This window comes from Tachypleus tridentatus, chromosome 11 (assembly GCF_004210375.1).
Source record: "Tachypleus tridentatus isolate NWPU-2018 chromosome 11, ASM421037v1, whole genome shotgun sequence".
In the NCBI taxonomy this organism is placed as follows: domain Eukaryota; kingdom Metazoa; phylum Arthropoda; class Merostomata; order Xiphosura; family Limulidae; genus Tachypleus; species Tachypleus tridentatus.
In genome coordinates this window covers 49974317-50000867 of record NC_134835.1, presented here as the reverse complement: position 1 = coordinate 50000867, position 26551 = coordinate 49974317, and the positions used below count along the sequence as shown (strand labels likewise).

Sequence of the window (26551 nt, the reverse complement as noted above, 5' to 3'; positions counted from 1 at the left end):
TATTCATTATTGAAAACCCTCTTTCTGCCTCTGCTGAACTAAGAACAACAGTATTGATGATATTTTTAGTCTTTTGTACAGTTCTTGGAATCTCATGACTATGGCAGTTTTGTAGGACATTTTCCACATAGTCACGGAAATCATTAATGCTGATTTTGCGATGAAAGACTTACTGAATTAATACAATTTGTTTTCAGCATCTTTCCAAGGCACGACAACTTCATCAATATTCCAAGAATCTGGCTCACGCATGTTTACCAATTCACGAATTTTATCGTCATTTTCTTGTGCATTGTTTTTTATATTAAATGATCACAATCCGTCAATTTGGCTTCCGTATTTTTTAATGAGGAAGGCTTACATGTCTTTGGTTTTCAACAATCTCGATATTCCTAAAGGCATCAAAAGCAATAGTTTCATCACTTTTATTTTTAAAGGTTCCCCTACTTTCTTTGAGCATTTCAAATGCCTTAGTGGTCATTTTTATTAGTTTTTCAGCTCTTGCTAAATTTAAATTTCTGGCTTGAAGGCCATTAGAAGGTAAGGAAATTTCTTGTAGTATATCTATCATTATTGTTAAATCCTCCATGAAGAAGTTGTTGCAAAGATGGTCATTCCTGAATATTTTTTCTTGGTAGAAAAATATTTGTATAATGCTGGATAAGCACACCATACAGCAAGTATTGATCTTAAGCTGCAAGCAGCTCATCTCGGTGCCAAAACTTTACCAATTTTCAGAATTTTTAGTCCAGTTTCTTCTGAAATGTTCAAAAGTTCCACTTGGTTTTTGATTGATTGGTGAAAAAGTATGGAGATTTTATCTATGAACACTTTGAAGTGATTCACTTATTTTATATCAGTGATAGAATAATCTAAAACCAGTTGCAAGCAGTGATTTAAGCAGTGCCAAATTATGGTGTCAGGAAAATAATTTTTAAGTTTAGTGCTCACCCCTGATTTGCAGCCAAGTATTACATTTGCACCATCTGAGCAGAATGCTACCAAATTATTTTCCAAATATTCTCTATGAAATCCTGCATCATGCAAACCTTTTAATATAGATGTTTATATTGTTTCAGCATCCTGTACTTTCAACTCAACCAAATCAAGAAAAATTATTGGTGACAGATCACAGTCTTCAACCTTTACAAAAATTATGATCACTAGTTTACTAGATGTGGTTGAAGTTTCATCAGTGATGACATGAAGTTTTAAAGTTTGTTCAATTGTTTTAGTAAATATTTCATTTTTAATTTCCTTTGCAATGTGATCAACTATTTTAACAGCAGTTTTCTGAGATTGGAGTCCCACTCCCTTTTCCAAGCCATTTTTTATTTGTAGCTCAATCTCATCTTAAACGTCAGAAAATGGCCTGCTTTATTTTGCTACACTGTAAGATTGTATTAAAAAACTTTACGTGTGGAGCTGATATATTTTTGGTTTATTTTATCAAGGCATTTGGTAATTGCATCATCTGCATGATCTTTCAATTGCATTGCACATATATTGTGTGCCTTCAGTGATAAATGTTCATTCATTTTTTTCTGATAGATGCTTGCTGGATGGTTTTGTTCTTTCCTCATCTTTAACACTGTAGCTTCTCCATTCTATTGATGCATGAATTCCCTTCATGTTTATGGAATCAAATTTGGTGCAGTGATTACAACCAAACCTTCATATGTTTTCTTGAACTCCTTGGCCCACTTCATACTCCAGCAATCTGGAAGAGCAGTTGCTGTACCTTCATCATCTCTAGTTTGCACAGAATTAGAAGCAGAAGTTTCATCACTTCTTGAAGTTGCTGGTGGTAGATGTTCACTTCTTACAAACTCCAGTATATCATGTTGCCACTTCATTTTAGGGACTGAAGCCTGAAATGCCAAAATTCCTTTATTCAAAAATAAATGTATTAATATAACTTCTTATTAAACTTTGAGCACAAGTGCTAAAAGTATAGAATTATGTTTAATTATTTTTATAAATTTTTGTATGACAACTACTTTTATAATCACTTTTTAAATTTTTTGGCAGCATATAAGCAGAACATTAATTAAAAATGTTTTTAGGTGACTCTGTTCTGCTTACATGAGGAATTATATATGATAAGTGTATATCAACAAGCATAAATATAGTGAAATGTAGTTTTATCAAGCCATACAATTATAACACAAATGTAGTACTATGGTGTTATGGCTCACGTTTATGTTTATTATTGGGATAGTTTTTCTACATGGGTATTAGCCTACTAAGCTAAGTATCCAAATTTCTGTCAGTATGAACATACAAGCAAAGAGAGATTCAGTATCCCCAGCAAAAGCATGAAATGTATCTTATTTCCTTAGATGATCAGATGCCATCATGTACTGCATTTAACATTTTTGGTAATATGCATATTAACACTCCTACGAAAAGACGTTTCTAGTCCTGATTTCTCCAACCCCGTTCCCCTGGCTGTGGTTTCACTAGATAGTAGATAGGGACAGTGGGAATCTCGTTAATCCATTCATTAATGGATTTAAATGGCAATTTCATTTAAATACAAAATTATTAGCCTAATATTAATAACCTTTCAAGTTGCTCTGGGGCCTATTAGGCCCCATTTTCGTAGGAGTGTTAAAAGAACTTGTCCATGTCTGAATACACTAAATGTTTAGCCAGCACAATTTGGCTTTAAAAGGGTGAGGAGCAGCAATAACTATTAACCAACCAGTACTGAAAAGATCAACAATGAAAACATCAATCCGGGCTAAATCTCCAATTCATAAACATTTTAATTTTGCTCTAGAATAATAAAAAAAAGCTGATGAAACAGTTTTTGGTTTGACCTACTTAAAGCTCTAGTATGAATGTGCTACTAAGATGTATGAGCTTAAATGGAAACTGAGAAGGTAGAATTTGAGCCAAACAATTTGGCAGAAATGTAGGGAGTTCTACAAGATATTTGCAATAATATTTCAGTTATACTTTGATAAACCTATGGTAACATAAAAATAAAAGATATTTCTATTTTGGAAATACAGAGTACTAGTACATTCTACAACTTCACTTTTTTTTCATAAATGTCTATAATAATGTATTGTGCTAATCATAAATTGGCAGTTTAACTTTAATTGATCCTGTAACAGTACATCTTATCAACCTCACAGAATGCTGCTTAAACAACACTTATATTTATATAAAAAAAAGCCATTTTTACAAATGAAATAATAGATTAGCAATGGGAAATGGGATCCCCTTTGACTTTCCCCTCTACTTAGTGACTTCTGTGTCTACTGTAAAAGAACTGTTTGGAAACAAATTCTTATACATCAAGAAACCTGAACTTGTGGTTAAGAAATATAGACAAAATTTTTGGTATATGGTGGCATGGAAAATACACACTAATTTTACTGAATACTTAAACACGTTAAGACCTGTTGCCATAATTTTCATACTTGAAATAGAATATAACAGGCATCTCCCATTTTCAGATGTGAATATCAAATGACAAAGTTACCACCAGTATATATAGTAAATCCTGTTCCATCATTATGCCACCATGCATAAGACCTGTCTTATTTTACGACATATAAGATGCTCTTTTTTTCCCGAAAAAAGTCACTAAAAGCATCCTATGTTTAATGTGAAGTTATAAAAAATGCACCTCTTACTTTTGCCCCTATAAGCTAAATTCTACTTACTATTTACTGGGACAACTGTAGATTAAAATATAAAAATTAATCTATGAAATAATATATTAGTAAGCCTTTAATTGATGAAATAAATTTGCTAACTATATGAGTGGATTTATAATAATAATAATGCAAGTTCACCTGGTTTTTCAGTGTTTGACCCCAAGTGGCACAGCTGTATGTCTTTTTCTGCTAGAAACTGGGTTTTTGATACCTGTGTTGGACTGAGCAGAAATAACCTTTTGTTTAGCTTTGTGCTTAACAATAAACAACAACAATCTTTAGGGCTAAGCATTAAATGTTTCTGAATTGTTATGAACAGTATTGTCTACCACAGTTCCTCTTTGCAATGTACAACAGTACTTAAGCTGCTCATGTGCAAAAGAAACATTGGCCTGTTTTCTTACTGCCACATCAGGCCAGTACAATTAGTTCATTGCGACACTGATATCCACAACAAACACTTATGGAAGTATGCTTGTCATTTGATTTGAAAGTAATATATTACAACTCCTTATCTTGGAGAGACTAATCATAAATTCTGCTTTCGCTGTTGGTTATAAGTAGAAACATGTTTAGCAGCAGATTACTTTTGAATATTTTGATGTTATTTAAAGTAAACATTAAATGTTTTGATACAATCAAATGTTTTTTCTAAATATTCTTTACTAAAAGATGAGTCATGTATACTGTAAAATATGGTCATAACCACCTATCACAGAAAATATTGTCATACTTCTTTTATATGTTACAAAACTTTGAACCCACAAAGTAAACTTAACTGAACTGAACTAAAAAAATTCACACCACTTGGAGGTTTTAGCTGAAACATTGTAAGTAGAACATGTATGAAACTTCAAAACAGGAAAAAAATGTATGTTGACTCTTAACCTTTTACCCACTGATATAAAATATAGCAACTTTGTTTCATTCCATCTCATACCAGAAATTGCTAATGAAGTTACTAGCCAATTTAATAATTTCAACATTGATGTAAAAGCTGTATTCAAACATTCACTCAAAATCAACATCTTACTCCCCAAACCAAAAACAAAATCCTACCAAAGGATCAAAAACACAAGAAATGTATAATAACCAATGGGAACATGCAGAAAGCTATGTGGTACAAACTTCATGTTCTTTAGAAATAAGACAAAAAAACACCAAAGTCATGTACATAGCAGGAGCACAGTGGTATGTCTGAGGACTTACAGTGTTGAGAATCTGGGTTTTAGTACCCATGATTAGCAACAGCACAGATAACTCATTGTGTAGCTTTGTGCTTAACTTCAGACAAACAAACACATACAAAGTGGTGAATTCCAGATATCTACTTTAACATATCATCAGTATGAAACATATCACAAAATACTTTGAGATGAAATTCTTCTCTTACACCAACCCAAAAATAAACTACAGTTTAGAAACACTAGAAATCTTGACCTCTACCTATATTCTGTCACCTGCTGACATCATTTCTGTCACATTTAATATTGACTCTTTTCTCTTTGTAGTAATATATAAACCTTTTACTACTTAGTACTATTCATACATAAAGGAGAAAGACCAATGTTCTCTTGAAACACACATTATTTACCATCAGCAGTATTTTTACAAATTGATGTGGCCTGGCATGGCCAAGTGTGTTAAAGGCATTCGACTGGTAATCCGAGGGTCATGGACTTGAATCTCAGTCACACCAAACATGCTTTCCCTTTCAGCCATGGGGGTGTTATAATGTGATGGTCAATCCCACTATTCATTGGTAAAAGAGTAGCGCAAGAGTTGGCGGTGGGTGGTGATGACTAGCTGTCTTCCCTCATGTCTTACACTGCTAAATAAGGAACGGCTAGTGCAGATAGCCCTGGAGTAGCTTTGTGCGAAATTTAAAAACAAACAAATTGATGTTTGCTAACCTGTTATTATATTTTTCTAGTTTTACTATTTCATGTTACTAATTTTAAATTGTTTGTTTAACTAAGCTAAGTTTTATGGTTTTGTTTTATGTTATTCATGTCCTATATGTAGACTCTTCTGTTTTTATGCTTATAAAAAGTGATTAAACTTTGTAGTTTTTTTTACTAAGCTGTTGATTTCTTTCCTTAGGTGGACACCCATATTCATGCATCTTCATGCATGAACCAAAAACATCTACTGCGTTTTATTAAGAAAAAGCTTAAAATTAGTCATGCAGACATTGTATGTAAGAAAGATGGTATTCCAATGACTCTAGACATGGTAATTATTTTTCATTGTGTGAAAGAAATACTAACCGAAATATTATGTCTTAAAATGTTTAGTGGTAGCAGTAAGACATTGTGTCATTAGATATGTATTGTTTTTGTAGAGATTATACTAATTAACGCTAATTTTTGCAATTCATATTTTTTTACATTTAACTACTCAAATTCTAATCATAATGTCAGCACAATAAATAAAATGCCTAAGCTGAGAAGTAAATGTTGTGAAGGAATGTTTTGGTAATCAGCTTTGAGGAAGACTGACTCATTATCATTATCAAAATCTACAAGTTTCCAGAGAAATAAAATTGGTTTCCAAACTTGAGAAAGTATTATAAAACATTATTGAATATATAAACTGCAATAAAAAAATCAAAATTAATAATCAAAATGAGGAAGTAGAAACTTTTTATACAGTACTTACCTCCACTTATTAGATTAGCTGTTTTTGTTCAGTGCTATCTTCTATGTACACACTACATGCTCTCTGCTCCCTCCCTGTTGCAATTCAAAGATTCCAACACATCTCTCACACAAATTATTGTGTGCCCCTTCTAACTAATAGGAGCATGATATGCTCACTGGTGCATGTGACTTCCTCTACCAAACTACCACTTCTTGTTTAGCAGCACCTGGGTTCAAACATGCTTTTTTTTTTCTTTTTTTAATACTTGATGAAGTAGCTGTTTTTTTTTTATTTAATGTTTTTTCATTCAACCTGTTTCATCTATTAATATCAGTTAATTCTAAATGCCCTAATTTCTGTACTCTAATTTGGTTAATAAATTTCAGAGTTAGCATTACTACTTTGGTTGCTGTGACCAGTGTTTTTTCTAATGTGGTCTTTATGGGTTTTGTGTTATGAGTTTGTAACGTTTGCTCTCTTCTCTCTCTCTCTCTTATACATCTCAGCCTTTCTTATTCCATGAACAAACTTCCCAAACATATTTGGGTTTTCCTCCATCATTTGATATTCAGGTTTGTGCTGATTACCACACATCACAATTAAAATAAGGTGATTAGCATACTGCAAACTTCAGATTAGTTTGCATTTTTCTACCATTGTGCTGACTAGCCATTTTTAGACCAACAATTGTTAGGTTCCTTATTGCTTATTTGGGGAGCAGCTCCCAAATCATCTGTCAGACTTACCCATGCCCAATATTTTCACTTGTAAATTACTCTTACCAATCTAGTACAGCATCTTTCTTCCATATACCTACTATCTAAGATTCTCCAAAGAAATCCTAAAGGGTTTTCTGGGAGATGTTCTTGCCATTCTCTCCTCCACTTTAATCTGCATGTTGTCTACAGCTCTGGTGTTTCATACATGGTTTCTTTGTGGTTGAGACCTTACAGGTTACAATGCTTCATTAGCTCAGGTCCATTTACCCTTGACATATTTTAGGAATTTACTTATGGCTCCATTTCTGAGGCATTATGTTTTTAATATGGAAACTATAGAACCTTGGGTGATATCAGTTCAACAACAGTCTACACTTATAAATATTGCAGTCTGTTTGGCTTGAGCAGGACCTCATTTTTTTCAATTACCATTTCCTATCCTTCCTCTTTTCAGTTTGTATTTGTCATTTTTACTTGGGTTACTTTTGTTAGCTTACTTGATCACCACCCTCATCCAGTTGGCACCAGTATCAGTGACTATCCTGTGGGTTTAAATCTGTTGGGAGTTCTGCTGTTAGTTTCTTCACTGCTGGTGCTCCTTCATCAACAATCAGTGAGTGCTTCAGGTTCTATCAGAAGGATTCATTGCCCCTTTCTTTCCCCACCTTCTGTTTCTCCTTGCACCATTTCTTTCTCCCATCCTCAAGTTTCTATGACCAGCCAGTGCCTGTTGGAAGCAGTTAAGGAATTGCTATTGCAATGAGCCATCGAACGTGTTTCTCAGTCTTCCCAAGATTTTTTCCTGCCCTGACTCAGTCACCATGGGGTCTTTTCTTACCCTGAGATGAGCATTTCCACCAGGGTTGTGGATGGCCAAGTTGGATGTCTCCAATGCTTACCTACATATATCAGTATCACCCCTGTCTTTGGTTTGTCCATCTTGTAGTGGGTTATCAATTTTGGTGCCTTCCTGTCACACTTGTCTCATCACTTTAAGAATTTTGCTCGACATCTCTGTGCTATGTGACAGCAATTTCATTATTACATGAATGACTGGCTTCTTCTGTCTCCTTCTGGATAGGAATCAGCCAGTCATACATTACAGCTTCTTTCATTGGCAGCTTTGGTGAGCTGGTTAATTGAACTGGAGAAGTCCTTCCTTAGGCCCTTTCAGTTGGTTCCAGCCTTCTCTTTTGTGACTGTGTTCAATGGCACTGTTTTTTTGCCATGCCTTCTCAGCTCAGTTGTTTACTATGTGCATGATTCTTTCACTTTTGGGGATCTTCAATGGTATACTGGTCTTGCTCTGTCATGCCCATGTGAAATCTCTTCAGTGGATTATTCATGACCAATGGAACCTTGATCTGTATCCACTTTCCAACCCCATTTTCTCTACTCTTGTGGTTAGACAAAGCTCATTCTTTGGAGGGCCTTCCTCTTCCACCTCTGCATCTGGATCTCCATCTTTTCATGGATGCATCTGTTCAGGGTGGGAAGCATGACTACTAAATCATGATATACATGAGATACATGTTGAAGTTATTCAATTTTAGTAGGAGAAAGCAGAGGGGTTATGGCATGGATAAAGAAAATGTTTCCGTAAAGAAGGCAGCACTGAACAAGAACAGCTAATCTTGTGGAAAAAGGTAAGTATCTATTGAAAATACATTTTCAGTATAAGAAAATTATAACATTGACATTTAGGAAAACACATCACACTTTAGGTAAAGATTTTATCCACAATTTATATCTTTAAAACCCAATTCTGAGAAAAACATTGTATTAACACCAAAACCAATTATCTTGCTCAGTAAAATGTTTTTTATATAAATAGATAATGGACTTGAAGTTTGGTTTAATTGAATTATTTACTTTGTCATATTATTTTACATTTATTTTGAATGCCATTAAGAATAAAAATTTGTTCATGAAAGGATGTAAATTTAATTAAGAAAATCCTTAAAAAAATGTATTGTATTTGTTTTTTGGGTCATGTAATATTCAGTATAAGATAGCATTTTAAGATAACTTAGTACAATATTTCAGTACAATTTATCCAGGTGTGAATGTTTAAAGTGAAAATACTGAGAAATTTTCTCTGCTTTTTCCTAAACTGTCTTGTTTTGGTGGTAAATAATAATTGGTAGTCCTTATCTTTTTATTTGTAAAGTAATGACTGTTTTTGTAAGTATTAATATATTTCCTGTTATTATGTAGTAAGGTATTGGTATTATATGAGTTTTGTAAGAATGTTTTTTTCACATTTAGGTTTTTAAGTCTTTACACATGACAGCATACGACCTGAGCGTGGATTCATTGGATGTTCATGCTGTGAGTTTAAGTCTTGTTTATAATTTATTTAGAAACTATTATAAAGATGTAACAAATAGCATTTGGGCTGAATGTGAAATATTTGACCAACTTCATTGGCTGAAAAACTGAATAAATTGCTAATGATAATTCATATACTTAGTTAAAGTTTCATTAGATTAATATGACACTGAACACTGTGGAACATTCAAAGAAATATAAAAGTAAGTATGGCATTTTGGACAAAAAAAAGTAAACGTATTATACATTGAATTTCAATGCATTATTAATACTTTAACAAAGGTTCATATAATTCTAGGTGAGCACTTGTACTCCAGTTGTTAGTTCTGTTTAGTATCTACAACTATTAATAATGTTTTTCTTCAGAGCCAAGTTTTGTCTTTAGATCTGAACATGGAGTCTGTAACATGCCAGCAGGTGTCTTATCAATAATCAGTAATGAAGACATGGACCCAGCATAGTCAGGTGGTTAGGGCTTTCAATACGTAATCTGAGGGTTACTGGTTTGAATCCCTGTCGCACCAAACATGCTTGCCCTTTTAGCAGTGAGGACATTATAATGTGACAGTCATTCTCACTGTTTGTTAGTAAAAGAGTAGTCCAAGGATTAGCAGTGGGTTGTAATGACTAACTGTCTTCTCTCTAGTCTTGCATTATTAAATTTGGGACAACTCGTACAGATAGGTCTTTACACAAAATTCAAAAACAAGCGAAGAAGACAGACATGGATTTTTCAGTTGCAGTGCAAAAACTGATCTCTGAAATGCTTCACTCAGTTGATAACTGATATTAATGGCAATGTAAATGATTTACTAATACTCTTTTTATCCATTGATTATCATCAATGATCTAAAATACAGAAATAATCCTGAGTTAGATTCACTGAGAATAATTGGTGTTATTAAAGTGAACTGCAAATTAGCTTATTCAAGTAGTTGAAAAAAAAAGGAAAACTTTTACTATCCAAGTACACAATCATGTGGTAAATAAGCATGCACAGAGCTACAAGATTTAATGACTAATGTTCAGAAGTCTACCAGATCTAAGAATGAAGTTGTGAATGTGACAAAGTTTTGAATTGTCTACTGAACAGTGAATTATTCTGAAATATTCCCAGAAAAACTTATGAGAGATTGGTGATCATTGTGGTAGAATTTCAATACCAACCAGGGAAATAATTCCTTTGATAATGAAACCCAAAATATATATGAAGGATTTGAGATTTCAGTTTTCTGATCACATGTCAGACCTCAGTGATGTTACTCTAACATCAGATACAGCATCATAGGACAATGGGCAGAGAACATGTAGACTTCTGCTCTTAATGCAAGTATTTTCTCATAAGTTATGCTGGTGATGCAATATAGATAATGTTGGAAGATATCATAAATGAGAAAGAAACCAAGAACTCAAAATTATATCCTTCATTACAAGAAATAACAGAGCAAATATTAAGAAATGTTCTAATAATGCTTGGTTGTATAGGAAATCATGTTTACACTAAACTTTACAACTTGTGACTAGTGGGAATTGAATGACCTACCATATAAAATAACATTTGAGACATTTGATATAATGACTAATATATATTAAAATGCTCAACAGTCAGAGTTGTATAGTATACAATTAAAATGTTTAAGACCAGTAAGTGGATATACAAAGGAACCCCATGTTTTGTTATCTTTCAAGTCATCCTCATATAACAACTATTTAATTTTGGAATAAGTTCAGATAAAAAAATGTATGTGTGTATTAAAAATACTATGGAATGTGCTCTATTGGGAAAAAATGTAAGAAATGGTCATATTATTACTGGTTGGTGATTATTAATTTCCTATAAGTAGAAAGTATGTATAGTATGATTAAGTTACTGAATGAGTGATATTCAAATGAAGTTAACTTTATATAATTATGGATTTGGCTTTCTTTGGTTAGATTATGAGATGAGAAGCAAAACCATTTGGCATTATAACTTGAAATTTTACAGGAAATTAAGTAAATATTATGTAAAACTATTCAAAGTTAAATACATTTAATTAATATTTACTGAAAATGAATCACTGATAAGTATGGTAGGTACTTCAGTAGTTTTTGGTGTAAATAAATAAGCAGAATAAATGGAATATAGACCACCTGTAAATTATTTACAGAATAAATGGAATATAGACCACCTGTAAATTATTTACATAAAGATTGATATTTAGTGCTGCTGTTTGAAGAATGAACTATTGGACCAATAGCTGGCTATAAGATGTCTAAAATAAAATTGTCCACTACTAATGTTTAAAAATATATTCTGAAATTCCAGCAACTTGTAATTTATATCACAGCAGTAAGTAAAAATATAATTACATATTTCTCAATAATTTATAGCATGTTCAAATTAGTGGACATATTTATAAACACTTTTAAATATGCCTCAAAATAAATATCTACACAAGGTATGATCAGCTTGTTTTTTTCTTGAAAGACTTTTTGAACTATTCTTTTGACAGTAATATTGCCAACTTCAGTGATAACCCATGGTCCTTTCTGGAAACATTAAAAATGAAATTATTAATTTCATATGAGGTCTGTTCAAAAAATACGCAGACTGACGTCATAAAACAAAATGTACTTTATTTAGAAGTTACAGGTCTGGAACCCCTTCAAAGTACTCTCCTTCCTAACGCACACACTTATCCCAATGGTGTTTCCACTTGTTGAAACAGTCCTGGTACTCTTCTTTTGTAATGTCCTCCAGCTCCTTCATCGCATTTGCCTTAATCTCGGGAATCGTCTCAAATCTTCTTCCTTTGAAGGGTCTTTTGAGTTTGGGGAACAAGAAAAAATTGCAAGGAGCAAGGTCAGGTGAGTAGGGGGGGGTGGGGAAGAACAGTGATCCAGTGTTTGTCCAAAAACTCATGAGTTCTGAGGGCTGAATTTCACAGCAATGAGGTGCATCTTCAATTTTTCGGTCAAAATTTTGTAACAAGATCCAACTGATATCCCACACTCTTCAGCAAGCTCCCTGACAGTCAGATGTCTATTTGCCCGCACCAGGGTGTTGAGTTTGTCGATGTGTGGGTCGTCAGTTGACATGGAAGGACGTCCAGGACGCTCATCATCTTCAGTGGACTGTCGACCATCCTTAAAACGTTTATGCCACTTGAAACATGCTGTACGCTTCATAGCAACATCACCGTAAGCCATGTTAAGCATAGCAAAAGTTTCAGTCACAGATTTTCCAAGTTTAACACAAAATTTCACAGCAAGTCGTTGCTTCTTCAGGTCATTCATTCTGAAATCCGCCAAACGAAAAAATCGCACTTCACTTAAAACCACGTAGCTAATACACAAATGAAGATATCAAGCGGATTCCTCTGGAACCAACTGGAGCCACGCAAATCAAACAGTCCACGTATTTTTTTAACAGCCCTCGTACACCTGAAGGTATTATTTTAGGACTGTTTGTTATAAGATAACATATGCCATTTTGGACTGGAAACAATGAAAGTATTCTTGAGGTAAAACATATAACTAGATTTGTTGAAACACAAAGTAACTTAAACTTTTCTTTGTCTACTTTGTTTAACATTTACTTTTATGTCTTTATTTCAAAAAGCAAACATACTAATTAATGAATTAGTATTGAATGTAGTATTAGAATTGATGTATTGAAAATTTAATGGAAGTTAAATGAATAACTCCCCACCATTAGCACTATCACTTGTTTCTAATTTACAGCAGAAAAAAAAGGACTTATTTTGGGATTGTTACATTGGAATATTTGCAGACTCCTGTAGAAAAATGATACTGGTCAAAACAGGTCATGATAAAAAAGTTGCTATTGCTGGTGAAATTAATTGTTTTTTTGTCTCTGTCACTTTTTATAGTTATTATATAATCTGTTATTGTAATGGAAATTGAAGATACATTTCCATTATTATGGCATTTCTATTGGTCATTGTCAGAAATGTTTATGGTAAACATTTGATTTTGAAAGTCAACAACATTTATAAGGCAAAGTGAAACTGATTGTTTGTTCCCCAAAATACAGGATTGTTGCAATTCTGACATCAGAACCACAAACTGATCAGCTTTAAATATGGATGTAAGAATAAAAAATTCTGATAGTGAAAACTGCCCAGTGTGTCTTAGATAAGTACTGGACAACCTTAATGTAGTATACTTATGTGAGTGAAATTTTACGCTAAAGAAAACCAAATGTCTAGGTGTACCAAATAGTTTTTCTGACAGTTGATTGATAATTGTGTATTAATAAGAAAGTAGTGCTAAGAAAACTTAAAATGTATATTAAGTTTCCTTCCAAACTTAGAGTTGCTTATCACTATGTTGTAAAAGTCTGATTAAATTAAACTCAGTGATAAAGATTAAAAGATTTTCTTAGTATGATTAAACTTGAATTAATTTTGAAAAGATTTAAATGTTTATTTGAATATGCTTTGGAAAATATAAACTTTAAATGGACTCCTATATAACAACACAAAAATATATCTATAACTCAGTCTAGTAACAATTTTGTTAATCTTAAAAAAACAAACAAACAGTGTAGATCATTGTTTGTGTTATTACTATTCTACATTAACCCTTTCACTATGGGTCACAGATCAAAGGCCGTGTCATTGCATTTGTTGACTTGCATCCAAAATTATATTGAACTACTATTTGATGAATTTGTCAATAAGTTTGGAATCAAATTTTAGATTGTGATTCAAACTTTAATATTATATATGTATTAATTTCTTAATTTAAAAGTAAGTATTAAAATAACATGTCTAATTATAGATTTTAGTGTCCTCTGGTATGTTGAATGCAGCACTGTTTAAAATTAGATGTTTGTGATATAGACTTAGTATTTGGACAAATTAGGGACTCAAATTACTAACATTGAAAAGCAAGAATATAAAATAAGAACCTCTTTGCTGAAATATAGCTTATTTACTGAATCAAAAATGGTGGCCCCATTCAACTCTTTCCATTTTTGAAATGGTCCCTTATATGCTATTATTACTGTATATGACATGTGAATAACCAGTCAACAGCTTAGAATATCCCCAGAGTGGATTTATCAACCATTTTAATCTATGAAAATGCTACCACATTTTTTGATTTAAGTTTTCAAGGAGGTGGATTGTGTCTTTTGTCTGTTCAAAGTTTCATATTCTTTAAAATCTAAATACATCTCAGTTACTAAGCTTAACCAGTACGGTTATTTATAATTTTTTTGTTATTCAACTGTATATATGAAAATCTAAAATATTTTGTTTGATATTCTTCATATGTAAAATTTTAAAAGGCTTAACAATCTATGTTCAGCAACAATCATGTACAACGGTAGTAGTAAGAAGATATAATTGTTTGCTTTACTTCTTGACTTATTGTTCTATATGTTAAGAAAAATAAATTTAATAATTTGTTTCTAAATAGTAATAATATATATATAATAATTGAAATGTGACTGTATATTACAAAATACTAGTCCACTAAACACAGTTGCGACAGGGAAGACTAAATGTCAGTTTTATATTATTGGATACATAACATGAATGCACATGCACCATGACAGTGGAAGTTATGTAATGTTAGCTGGGTGTGACTGGAAGGTCACTAGAATAAAAATATATGTGTAAATATATAGCATTATTAGACTTAAGCAAAACATTTGTATTTTCACATTATAATATGTAGTTATTCTATCAAACAAACAAAAAAAATTTGTATTCATTTCCTAATTTTTTATGATGCTTACAAGGTTACTTGGGTAACAGACCCCACATAGAGTAGAGAAAATAACATAAAATATGAACTCTTACTGAAAAAAAAAAGTTTGAAATGTATTTAGGAGGTTTTAGAGATTATGCAAATAATATTTGAGATTTTTGAGACAAAGAGAAAAATTTTTTTTAATCAGAACAAGAAATCACTTTGCACTCAGACTATTTTGGTGAAAATATTTCATTAAAAAGCCTGATTTTTTTGTACAAAATACTTGTAATCTTTAACAAATGTGCAGACAAACTCATATATTATAGTGAGCCTTTAGCAAAATGGTTAATGAAGTTACTAATCAATTCATCTTTTGTGTGTGTGTTTGTTATTCATAAATTCTTAGATGCTAGTACTACATAATGAAAATGGTTTTAGGGTTTTTGCTTCTGGTAAATTATATGAAAATTTTAACTGTTTACTTGATGAAAATGTGGTCGTATTTGGTATCCATCAGCCAGATACAGAATACCTGTTAAAATCCTAAGAGGTAGTCTTACATTTATTAGTCCATATAAGGTATTTTTACTTTTGAATAATTCTATTTTATATATGCATAAAAATTAATTGTAACTAGTGTAATTTTTTGTAGTTTTGTTCACTGAAATGTATCAACATTTTTTGCTTTTCTTTTACTTATTTTTAATACATATGATGCTATTATTGTACAAGTTCTCCTATGTTGTTTTTTAATGTTTTTGTCAGGATCGAAACACCTTCCATAGATTTGACAAGTTCAATGCTAAGTACAACCCTATTGGAGAGAGCAGTCTTAGAGAAATTTTTCTTAAGACTGATAACTACATCAATGGCAGATACTTTGCATTAATTCTCAAAGTGAGTAAAAGGATTAGTAATGATGGTTAAATGAAAATGCTAAAATTAAAAAAAAAATTTTTTGAGATATTTTAATTTGGTTTAAACAAGAATGTGCATAAAAACAAACAGAAAACAGTTTAATTCTAGGAATATTTTCCAAAATGCTCATACATTTAGCTTTCTGAAAGTTATGCTGGAATTAAGGATAGTGAACACATTATTAAATGTAAATTTATACTGCCACTTTTTACAGTGATGGTACTTGTATGTACTAGAAATTTCAAATATAATTTTTTCTGTATTTATTCAAACAACAGTTATTTTCTAATCTTAGAATAAAATCTATTCTTGTGTAACCTTGCATTATTGAAAGGGATAAAGGTTGTCAACTTCCTATTGAATTTCTATGCACACATTATTGTGGACTTGAGTATATTTAAGAAAAAGAAAGTAACATGCTCAACCACGAAAGTATATTTTAATGTAAAAGCTCTAGTGATTTAAAACATTACTAAACTCTATTAGATAAATTTTTGTTAAGACTTTGTTCTGCACAACAGGAAGTTATGTTTGACCTTGAAGAAAGCAAATACCAGAATGCAGAGTTGCGGTTATCTATTTATGGGAGAAAGAGAGATGAATGGGATCGTCTTGCTAAGTGGGCTGTGGATAATGATGTGTATTCTGATAATGTTAGATGGTTGATTCAGATCCCCCCGACTTTAGTAAGAGTGAACTTTAGTTTTTGAACCGATCATTTCTGTGCAAAAATGTGAAATATAGTAAATAATTAGTTTGAGTATGTAGTTAATAGTTGTTGTTCTTTTAAGTATCTATTACAAATTCTGGAAACCTGATGTGCATAATTTAAAAGTAGTCATATGCATATTTTGTAAGATCTCACTTGTACACATCAGTGTAGTACGTGTAAGTACAGTTAGCCTCTTGTGATGGCTTTCTATAACTATTAACTGCAGAAGCTCAACAAATACACACACAATGTAAAACAAAAGAAAATTATGGATGAGGTCTAGTAACTAAAAAACCTAATAACTATATTAAAAACCTTGTAGATTTTATATATAGCTTTGTGTGTTCTTGTCTTTATGTACATGCATTTTTTTGTGTGAATGTAAAATCCCACTGAATAATTTAATCTTAAGTTATTATTCAGTAGTTTATGTCAAGGCCTAATGTTTTGGCTCCAAATTTTATATTAAATAATTAATTATGTCTTTCACAATGTTTTCACAAAAAATGTATCCTGGTGTTTAATTAATTTTGTAAATTCATCATTATTTTAGTATCATTTTTGAATTACTGGATTCTTTTTAACCAATAACATAACATGCATAATTCAAAAAAAACAACCACCTAATTTGCCATTTTGAAAAATGTTTTCATTGAAATATTAATTCTGTAAATGGTTTTATGAGTCATTTACTTAAAATGTGTTAATCTGTTATGCTAACATTTCTCAGCTTATGAACACTATATACATATATAAATGATTTGCAGGTAGATTAATGATATTTGTTTTATTTCATGATTTCTTATAAAAATATCTTACTTTCTCTCCTCCAAGTGACATCTACAAGTCTATTAATCTTGTAGAGAACTTCCAGCAGATTCTGGACAATATTTTTATGCCATTGTTTGAAGCCACTAATGATCCTCAGAGTCACCCTGAGCTTCATGCCTTCCTGCAGTATGTAAGTGAATATCCCAATTACTGCTATAGTAATGATAACATTAAACTATTACAGTCTTTAGGAAATGTTTGTAAACATATAATTCTGTATTGCTTCTCAGTACCATTTTACATGCCATTTATCAGTAATTATACAACTTTAAGACATCATAGAATAGCTAAAGCAAAAACTGTATCTATCTTTACACTGTAATAGGAGCCCGATATGACCAGGTGGTTACAGAGCTTGGCTCGTAGTCTGAGGGTTGCACGTTCGAATCCCCGTTACACTAAACTTGCTCATCCTTTCAACCATGGGGGTGTTATAATGTTATGGTAAATTCCACTATTCATTGGTAAAAGTGTAGCCTAAGAGTTTGCAGTGGGCAGTAATGAATAGTTGCCTTCCCTCTAGTATTAGACTGCTAGATTAGGGATGGCTAGCACATATAGCTCTCATGTAGCTTTGCATGAAATTCAAAAACAAAAGACTGTAGTAGCTCAGTCCACTTGACTGATTTTATAACCACCATAACAAATGTGTGAAATAAATCTAAATAAACCATTTTTTTTCTCTTTAAAACAGTCTGAGGCTCATAACAGTTTATAGCTGTTTTCATCTAATTTCAATTTTATTGCATCTAATTGTGTCTTACTACATAAAATAACAATAAATCACCAAGTGGTAAATATGGATAATTTGTGGAAAACAGTTTTGGGTTACATTATGCAAAATAATTTATTTTTTGAAGTTTTTTAAATTTAACTCAGTGAGTTTTTTAATATAATAAAACCTGTCTAAGCCAGAAACTGCATAAGGCAGAAACTTGTACAAACTGGAAATATCAAAAGTTTGCAGCATTATCTCAAGATTTCTCTTGTAAAAGGCCCTGTATGTGGTGGAACCTGCATAACACAGACAGAAAACTATCTTTCACCTACCTCATCTATCAACAAGTAAGATTGGAACCTGAGTAAGGTGGAAAAATGTTTTTTGATTAAATATTAATTTCTTATTTAATTAATAAAGTGTTTAAATATTAATAAATTATCGAACATTTTGTTACAGTAAGTATTGGTTAAATATATTTTGTTCTTTTTTCTGCCATCATTATTTTTGCAGTTACATTAAACAAAAGAATGGAACAAGAAAATAGGAATATCCTACTTTTCCTAGATAAATGCTACTGGTCACCCAAAAGTTCAACTTTCAAATGTTTGTTTAGTCTTTCTACCTCCATGTACAACATCAGTTTTACAGCCACTAGATAATGGAATTATACTGTGTATAAAAATGAAATACAGAAAATTGATGCTTTAGCATATTATTGTAAACATGGACTACTGTAAGAGAGCATCTGAGATTACCATGAAAATTGACATTTTAGATGCAATTGCATTTTTAAATCATTCAGTCAAATGCATAAAAGATGAATGTTTAATAAAATGATTTCCAAACTGTGCATTTATTCTTGATAATGGCAGAGATTGTGGAGAAGTTGTTTGTTATGACGATTCTAGTGAAATCCAAACACTGGTTGAGAAGATTGATGCAGATGATTCTGTGAATCCGGAAAGTTTTGTGAACGTTGATAAGAATGTTTAAACAGAAACTGATGAAACTGATTTAAAATCTATAATAGAATTGCAAGATGGTAACAGTTTGAGAGATTCAGAAGAGGAACAAAATGGAAAAGATAGTGAGGAAATAGAAATTCTTACATCATTGCAAGTGTTAAGTTACATTAACACTATCAAATTGTATGCAAAAATGAAGGGGGAAAATGAACTTCATGAAAAGGTCGTAGAATTGGTGTTCTCTTTTAACAACATGAGAAAGCCCATTAAAATATGAAACAGTTTTAATTGGACAGTTTCTTCAAATAAATTTGATTAATATTTTGTGTACTTATGTATATTTTGAATCTCTTTTTTTGTTCTTATTCTACTAAATATAGCATAAAGAGTATAATAACTTTATTCACAAATGTCTTACTTCTCTTGATCCAAGCAGGTGTAACATTCCACTCAAAAAATATATATAATTAAGGAAATGCATGTTTGTTATGTCTTAGCTGGAAATTTTACTTGGTCCTGTGCAATTCTGCCTTAGACAGGTTTTAGTGTACTTATATTTTGTTTACTTTTGCTAAAAACTATGTATGAATAAGATAAAAATATACATTAAAAAAAAAAGAATGTATGCCGACTTTCAGGATTGAGGCCCTTTTGTTATTGGAAGCCATTCCTCATTAATCCTATATTTTCTCACTAAGTTGATTGTTTAGAAAATAATTCATGTGGCTTTCAAATGCGCATTTTAAAACTTAGAAAGGAATTCAAACATTGAAAAACAATGCTCAAAAACTACTATCTATCTTGCTTTCTAACTGATTTTATAAAAGATTAAAAATGTTCATTTCTTGGCTGAACCACCAACTTCAATCTTCACTCAATAAAATCTGCTTGAGAAATGGTACCTTTTACCAAAATAAGTGAACATGAAGATGTTATTACTGAGTAGTTCATAAAAAGGCTTTGTTGTTGGTTATAAACGTGCCATTTACAAACAAGTGTAAATAAATAAACAAGATGAGTTGGGAGTAGGTTGTGTGATGAGTGAAACAAGTTTTTTTGATATCTCAGAAAATAAAGTTGGAAGGTTCTTATTTCTAGTTGTGGCTTGTCAATATCTGTAGTTAGAGTATTTAATGAAGGGACATTCAGAAACTCACTTAAAGAAAATACAAATCTAAAATGAATAATTTGGATCAGAAAGGTATCACATGACACATAGAAGGGAAATTATAGATTTATTTAAATATTTCCTTTTTAAATTAAGAAAATTAACTTATGTTAAGATATGTATTATAAACCAGTTTTAATTTCAGGTTTGTTGACATGCATTGATTATAAAGCTGTTTCTTTTACTTTTAAATGAAGCAATGTAAAAGTCATGAAAAGTGAAATTTTATCACCACCAATACACATATGGTTAATAATTACAGCTAAAGATACATTTTTGTTTTAATTGAATTTTGTTTTGTGACAAAAGTTAGAGAAACAAATTTTTTTTATAGAGGAAATGATGCGAGATTTTTTTAAAACATTAAATTACAACAAAACATTTAGTACAGTATGTTGTTAAATTCCTATTCTTGCATGTCATATAAATCTTTAAAAGCATAATTTATTCAATAGGTAATTGGCTTTGATTCTGTGGATGATGAGTCTAAACCAGAAAACCCTATGTTTGACCAGGATGTTTCCTTGCCAGCAGACTGGAATGACAGTGAAAATCCTCCATATAACTATTATTTGTATTACATGTTTGCTAACATGACTGTTCTCAACCACTTCAGAAAGTTTGTACAATTTTATTTTGTGTATTTCCTATATGTTCTGAATCTTTTTTTCATTATAAACAGTGTATTTCATATAAACTTTGGTGTCTTTAGAAATTTAAAAAATAACTACTAATAATGAAAATGTATAGCATTCACCTACAGTTAATAATACTTTATTTTGCATTAGAAAGAAGGAAACTGAATAAATAACTATTAAAAATGTGCTTGTTCAACTGAGTTGCATCAAAATTCCCCACAAATGAATGGAATATAATTAAAACTAATTTGTTTTCAAGGTATTTAAATTGTATAATGATTAAGTTGTAAATCTGCTATTTTTTTTAAAGGAACTAATAATTAAAATCTTTGGAATTGACTTGTTTTTACAATAAAAAAATAATTATTGAAATATTAATATTTTTTAAGTAAACATTCAAAAATTTGAATTGTTTATACTTTTGATCACTGAATAATTTAGGGAACGTGGATTCAACACATTTTATCTTCGTCCTCACTGTGGTGAAGCAGGACCAGTTCAACATTTGATTGGTGGATTTCTTCTCAGTGAGAACATATCTCATGGCTTGATTCTTCGTAAGGTAAAGTACTTTCTGGGTATTTTGTACACTTGAGTCATCTCATGATTTCTTGCATGACCAGGTGGTTAAGGCACTTGACTCGTAATCTGAAAGTCATGGGTTTGAATCCCCGTCACACCAAACATGTTCACCCTTTGAAATGTAGGGGGTGTTATAATTTGATGGTCAATCTCACTATTTATTGGTAAAAGAGCAGCCCCAGAGTTAGCAGTGGGTAGTGATGACCAGCTGCTTTCCCTCTAGTCTTACACTGCTAAATTAGGGACAGCTGTTGCAGATAGCCCTCCAATGGCTTTGTACAAAATTCAAAAACAAACAGAGTAACAACTTTGACCTGGAGTTAGCAGAAGACACAAAGTAACATTTCATTCTTAACTAATTATATTTTCTGTATATTCATTGTATTCATGTATGTTTCCTTTTATATCTCTCAATTGCATAAAGATAAAGTATTTTAATCTTAAAATAGTTGGTAGAAACTGTCTGATCTTAGTGCTTAGTTTTTGCATATGAGTAACCACATCTGTTATTTACTGTCACTTTCCAGTAATGCAACAATAATGTTAAGTTCAGTGTTCATTAATGTACAAAATTAGCAAAAGTTGTTCATTTAAAAAGTAGGAATAAGGATAATAAAAAAACTGTACAGAAACGTATTGAGTCAAAAGCAAAGATTATATTTTCAAACCTAACACCGTGAAGCTATTATTTTCTCAAGCTACAAGTCTGTATTTTGACAACATGTCTTTAATGTTTATCAAATTTAGTGGGATTAAAATAGGGATTTGTAGCTTAAGAAAATATAGAAACTTTCCAACCTAGTTTATTTTTGTAGTTGTAGACTAAAAAAAACCTTTACAACTTATTTTGTAAAGTTGTTCTTGAAGGACCCTCTTGAAGGCAAACATTATTGAGACACAAGTAATCATTTTAATTGTCTTTCTAGTGCTTTTGAGGATTAAAATATAAAAATACTTTTCTTTATCTTTTGCATAATTTCTAGAACCTCCTAAATTAATATTGGAAGTTTTCAGGTTATTTATTTTTCTGTTATTATCAACATGGAAGACATGCACAATCTTTTGGCAAAACTTTTGTTCAGTGTCCTAAGTCTTAAGAATGTATGTAAAGTATGATTAATATTTTAAAAAGTTTAATCTTTTTAATTATGCATTTTAAAAATAAATAATACATAATTAACTATAATATAATAGTGAGACCTAAATACAGTTTAATTTGTATATCTAAGTGTAACATATTTATGTAAGAAACAACTGTAAGTGCTGTAGTCAATCAAGGAGACAACAGTAATTTACTCAGCTCCATGTATGCCATGGTGAAGACTGGGAACCAGTTTCTAAATAACAAATGTTTGGTTAGAGTTTAAACTGAGCTCTTTCAAATGGCTGCACACACAGTTATGTAATATATCTACAAGTGGACTATAAAACTGAAACAAATCTGTTGATGGTGGGCAAGAACTGTGAGTTATACTTCTAATCAACTACAATTGTATTATTAAAGAAACAGAGCCAGAGTAGAGCATTTTTATAGTTTGTTGGTCATGTGAAAATAAGTCTGAAGTTTTAATTAGTGTTTAAAGGTTTATTTTGAAATAAAGGACTTAAAAGTTAAATAAAATTAAACTTCAAATCATAGCATACATTATGGTATTAATTTAATTCACATATGTAAACAGTAAAAGTGTTTAACTAAATTTTAAATTTAACACTGACTTGGGCAGAGAAGCATTTAAAGAGGCACCTGTTACAAAATGGATAACCACCAGTTTCCATCAAAGTGTAATGAAACAACAGACAAACAGCAAAATAAGAATCTCCTCGGAACAGAATAATACTTCTAAGATAATACAATACAGATTTATGCATTCTGTAACATGTTTACTTTGTTGGATCTACCTGACTTGTATGTATGTTGTTCAATAACCTGTTTGTTAGAACAAGACAACACAAATAATGACTGTAAAATAGAGAACAGTGACACATTAGCATAAGTTATCGACAACATTTACCTTAATACCAACTATTTATACATAGCAAAATGAAATAGCACTACAGTATTTATTACCACTGTTGTCTGAATAGGGAAATTTACTGTTAAAAATTTGCTGAAACACAGTTTCAGAAATTATTACAGAGATAGCTACCTTGAACAGCAAAATGAAAAACCTTTCATGTAACACTTTTCAAATAAAGAGCGTACTAGTAAAACACTGGATGTTTTGATGGAAGAAAATGAAGGACTCAGAAAATTTTGTACCACAAAAAGAACTAATAAGATTGAATTAAGTATTTTAAGATATTCAGACATATTCAGATGTAGTTAAACTAGTTTAAACCCTATCTTATGTACAATGTACTATTATAAGAGTTCTAATGATATTTCTTTGATTTGCTGACCCACACTATAAAAATGAGTTTTGAGTAGGTGAAACTGCAGTCCATAACGAAGGGTATAGTTATACCATCATAAGATTGGTATAGCCAATCAAAGAATGCATTAGGCCTCTGTGTCACAGATTGCATTAGGCCTCTATGTCACAGATTGCATTAGGCCTCTATGTCACAGATTGCATTAGGCCTCTATGTCACAGAATGCATTAGGCCTCTATGTCACAGATTCTGTTTTCAGTTTCATATGTGGTGAAAAGTAAAAACATTCTTAGAAATATATGAGAATTTGTGTAGAACCCAACTGAAGAATCTGCAAAATGAGACATCAAGAAGTCCCTGAAGTCTTATAGTTGTTGTACACTTAATATTCGACTTGCTTAGAAAACACTATTTTGAAGAATTACAATGCCCAACTTTTCTCTGCAGTATTTCAAGTATATTTAAACAATTAGTACATACACCTGAAAGTGAACTTGTTTGTAATGGATGTCACTGGTCACTTTCAAGAATATGACAGCTAATAAAAATCAATATAATTGTAATTTTTGAAGATCTGCTAAAGAGTGCAGACAAATATTTGAAACTATGTTCTGTGAATTTAATTCCAGACAATTGATGTAATTACTGGCAAAAACTAATGTTTTTTTTATTAATGGTATTAGAAATAATGTATAAAATAAAGAACTTCATGAATAATTGGTAGTCTTTGTACAGCAAGTTTAGTAGTTCATTCAAACTTCCTTTTTTTATATTTTCTGTTGGACATTATTGTTTGTTATAGTTCTAATGCAGGTGTAATGATCATATGCAAGATGGAGTTCTTTGATCAGATCAAATGACTGATAAAGGTGTTTAAAACTGTTTGTAGATATTTGTGTAAGTACTAAATTTACATTTTTATTAATCAAAACTTAGGATTACTTTGTCTTAACATAGGTATTTTGATGTTGATTTTTTAATTCAAATAAAATATTGGTAGTTATTGTAGTCTCTCATCTTTTCTCATCTATTTGATATTTAACTGAATCAGTCATAGTTACCTTTCTGTATAAACGTTTTTCTCGTTTATTGATATCTTATTTCTTTTTAATATTTTTTTACCATCATAAGATAGCAAAATTAAATATTTTACACTTTTTTTTTCAAAACAAGTTACTGCTATTAAGCAACTCCATAGTGTAACTGATTTGATGTCTTTAAGTTTAAAATTTTATACTACAGGTAGATATATTGGCTTTCTATGTATATTTATAGTGCAGTTATGAAGCATTATTAAACAGTTGCAGTTTATTTTTATTGTAGTGAACCACTTATACTGAATTATGATTTCTTTAGAAATATTTGAAATAACTGTCTAACAGTTTCCTATCTTGTATTTTATCAGTGTACTTTATGATAGTATATCTTTCCTGTTAAGTATTTTCATAGGTTCTCTTATGATGCTGTCTTAAAGTTGTTTTCAAAAAGATGGGTTGTTTAATTCAGGTGTTTGAAAACGTTTCTTGAAGAGTGATACTTAGGTTATTTTAAATTCATATTTATTCCAGTACTTATTTATGATATGATAGTCATCAGAAATACTTGGTATAAATAGCTTGATGTTTAGTTGTAATTTATTACTTCTTGTTTTGTATGTTTTACAGAATAAGAACCATTTTCTTTTTAGGTACCTGTTTTACAGTACCTATACTACTTAGTCCAGATTGGAATTGCTATGTCTCCTCTAAGCAACAATTCACTGTTCTTGAATTATCATCGTAACCCTCTTCCTGAGTACCTCAGTCGAGGCCTATGTGTATCTCTGTCTTCAGATGACCCTCTGCAGTTCCACTTCACCAAGGTGGGGTCTTTGTTATAGTTTTTTAGTAATATATTTGTATGATCTCTCTGTTCTCATTATTAGATAGCTGTTACTGTTCTAGTGGCTTGATATACAGTTAGATTAATGTCAAAATCAGGTTTATCAAAGAAAATGTAGTTATTATTTGACTTGAATTAAGATATTAAATGATAATACAAACTGTCATGATAATATTAATAGGTATTATTGAAGAAATGTCATTGTATTTGTTGTGTAAACCATATGTTGTATCTTTCCTGTTTTATGAATTTTTTTTTTATTTGTTTGAAAATGCTTATGTAATCAGAAGTACTGTTCTATATTTTAAGGAACCACTGATGGAAGAGTATAGCATTGCAGCACAAGTGTGGAAGATGAGTAGTTGTGATATGTGTGAACTAGCTCGTAATAGTGTGCTTATGAGCGGATTTCCACACAAGGTTTACTTTTATTTATGTTTTATTAAAATTCATTCAAAGGCATTAATTCATAATTTTGTAACTTTGTAAATGGTGATAGCAAAAACATTTTACTGTAGTGTTTGACTCATGTAGCTATGTTTTCTTTTAACTAACTACAAAGTGTTCTGTATTTAAATATCTAAAATCTAAACAAGTTGTACCACCACGTTTATTGTCAAAATATATGTTCTAAATTTATCATTTAATTAATAGTTTACTGCACAGAAGCATTTGTTTTAATAGAT

The 26551-nt window shown here is 31.0% G+C and overlaps 1 pseudogene across 1 annotated transcript in view; it reads left to right on the top strand.

The window, feature by feature from the left end:
* LOC143232123 (AMP deaminase 2-like) overlaps positions 1-26551 on the top strand; it is a 108244-nt pseudogene that overhangs the window by 76658 nt on the left and 5035 nt on the right. The window contains exons 11-19 of the transcript XR_013017386.1: positions 5778-5909; positions 9305-9367; positions 15842-15973; positions 16516-16680; positions 17541-17667; positions 20847-21010; positions 21471-21591; positions 25672-25845; positions 26175-26285. The product of XR_013017386.1 is annotated as an AMP deaminase 2-like (transcript). The remainder of the gene's footprint in view (positions 1-5777; positions 5910-9304; positions 9368-15841; positions 15974-16515; positions 16681-17540; positions 17668-20846; positions 21011-21470; positions 21592-25671; positions 25846-26174; positions 26286-26551) is intronic.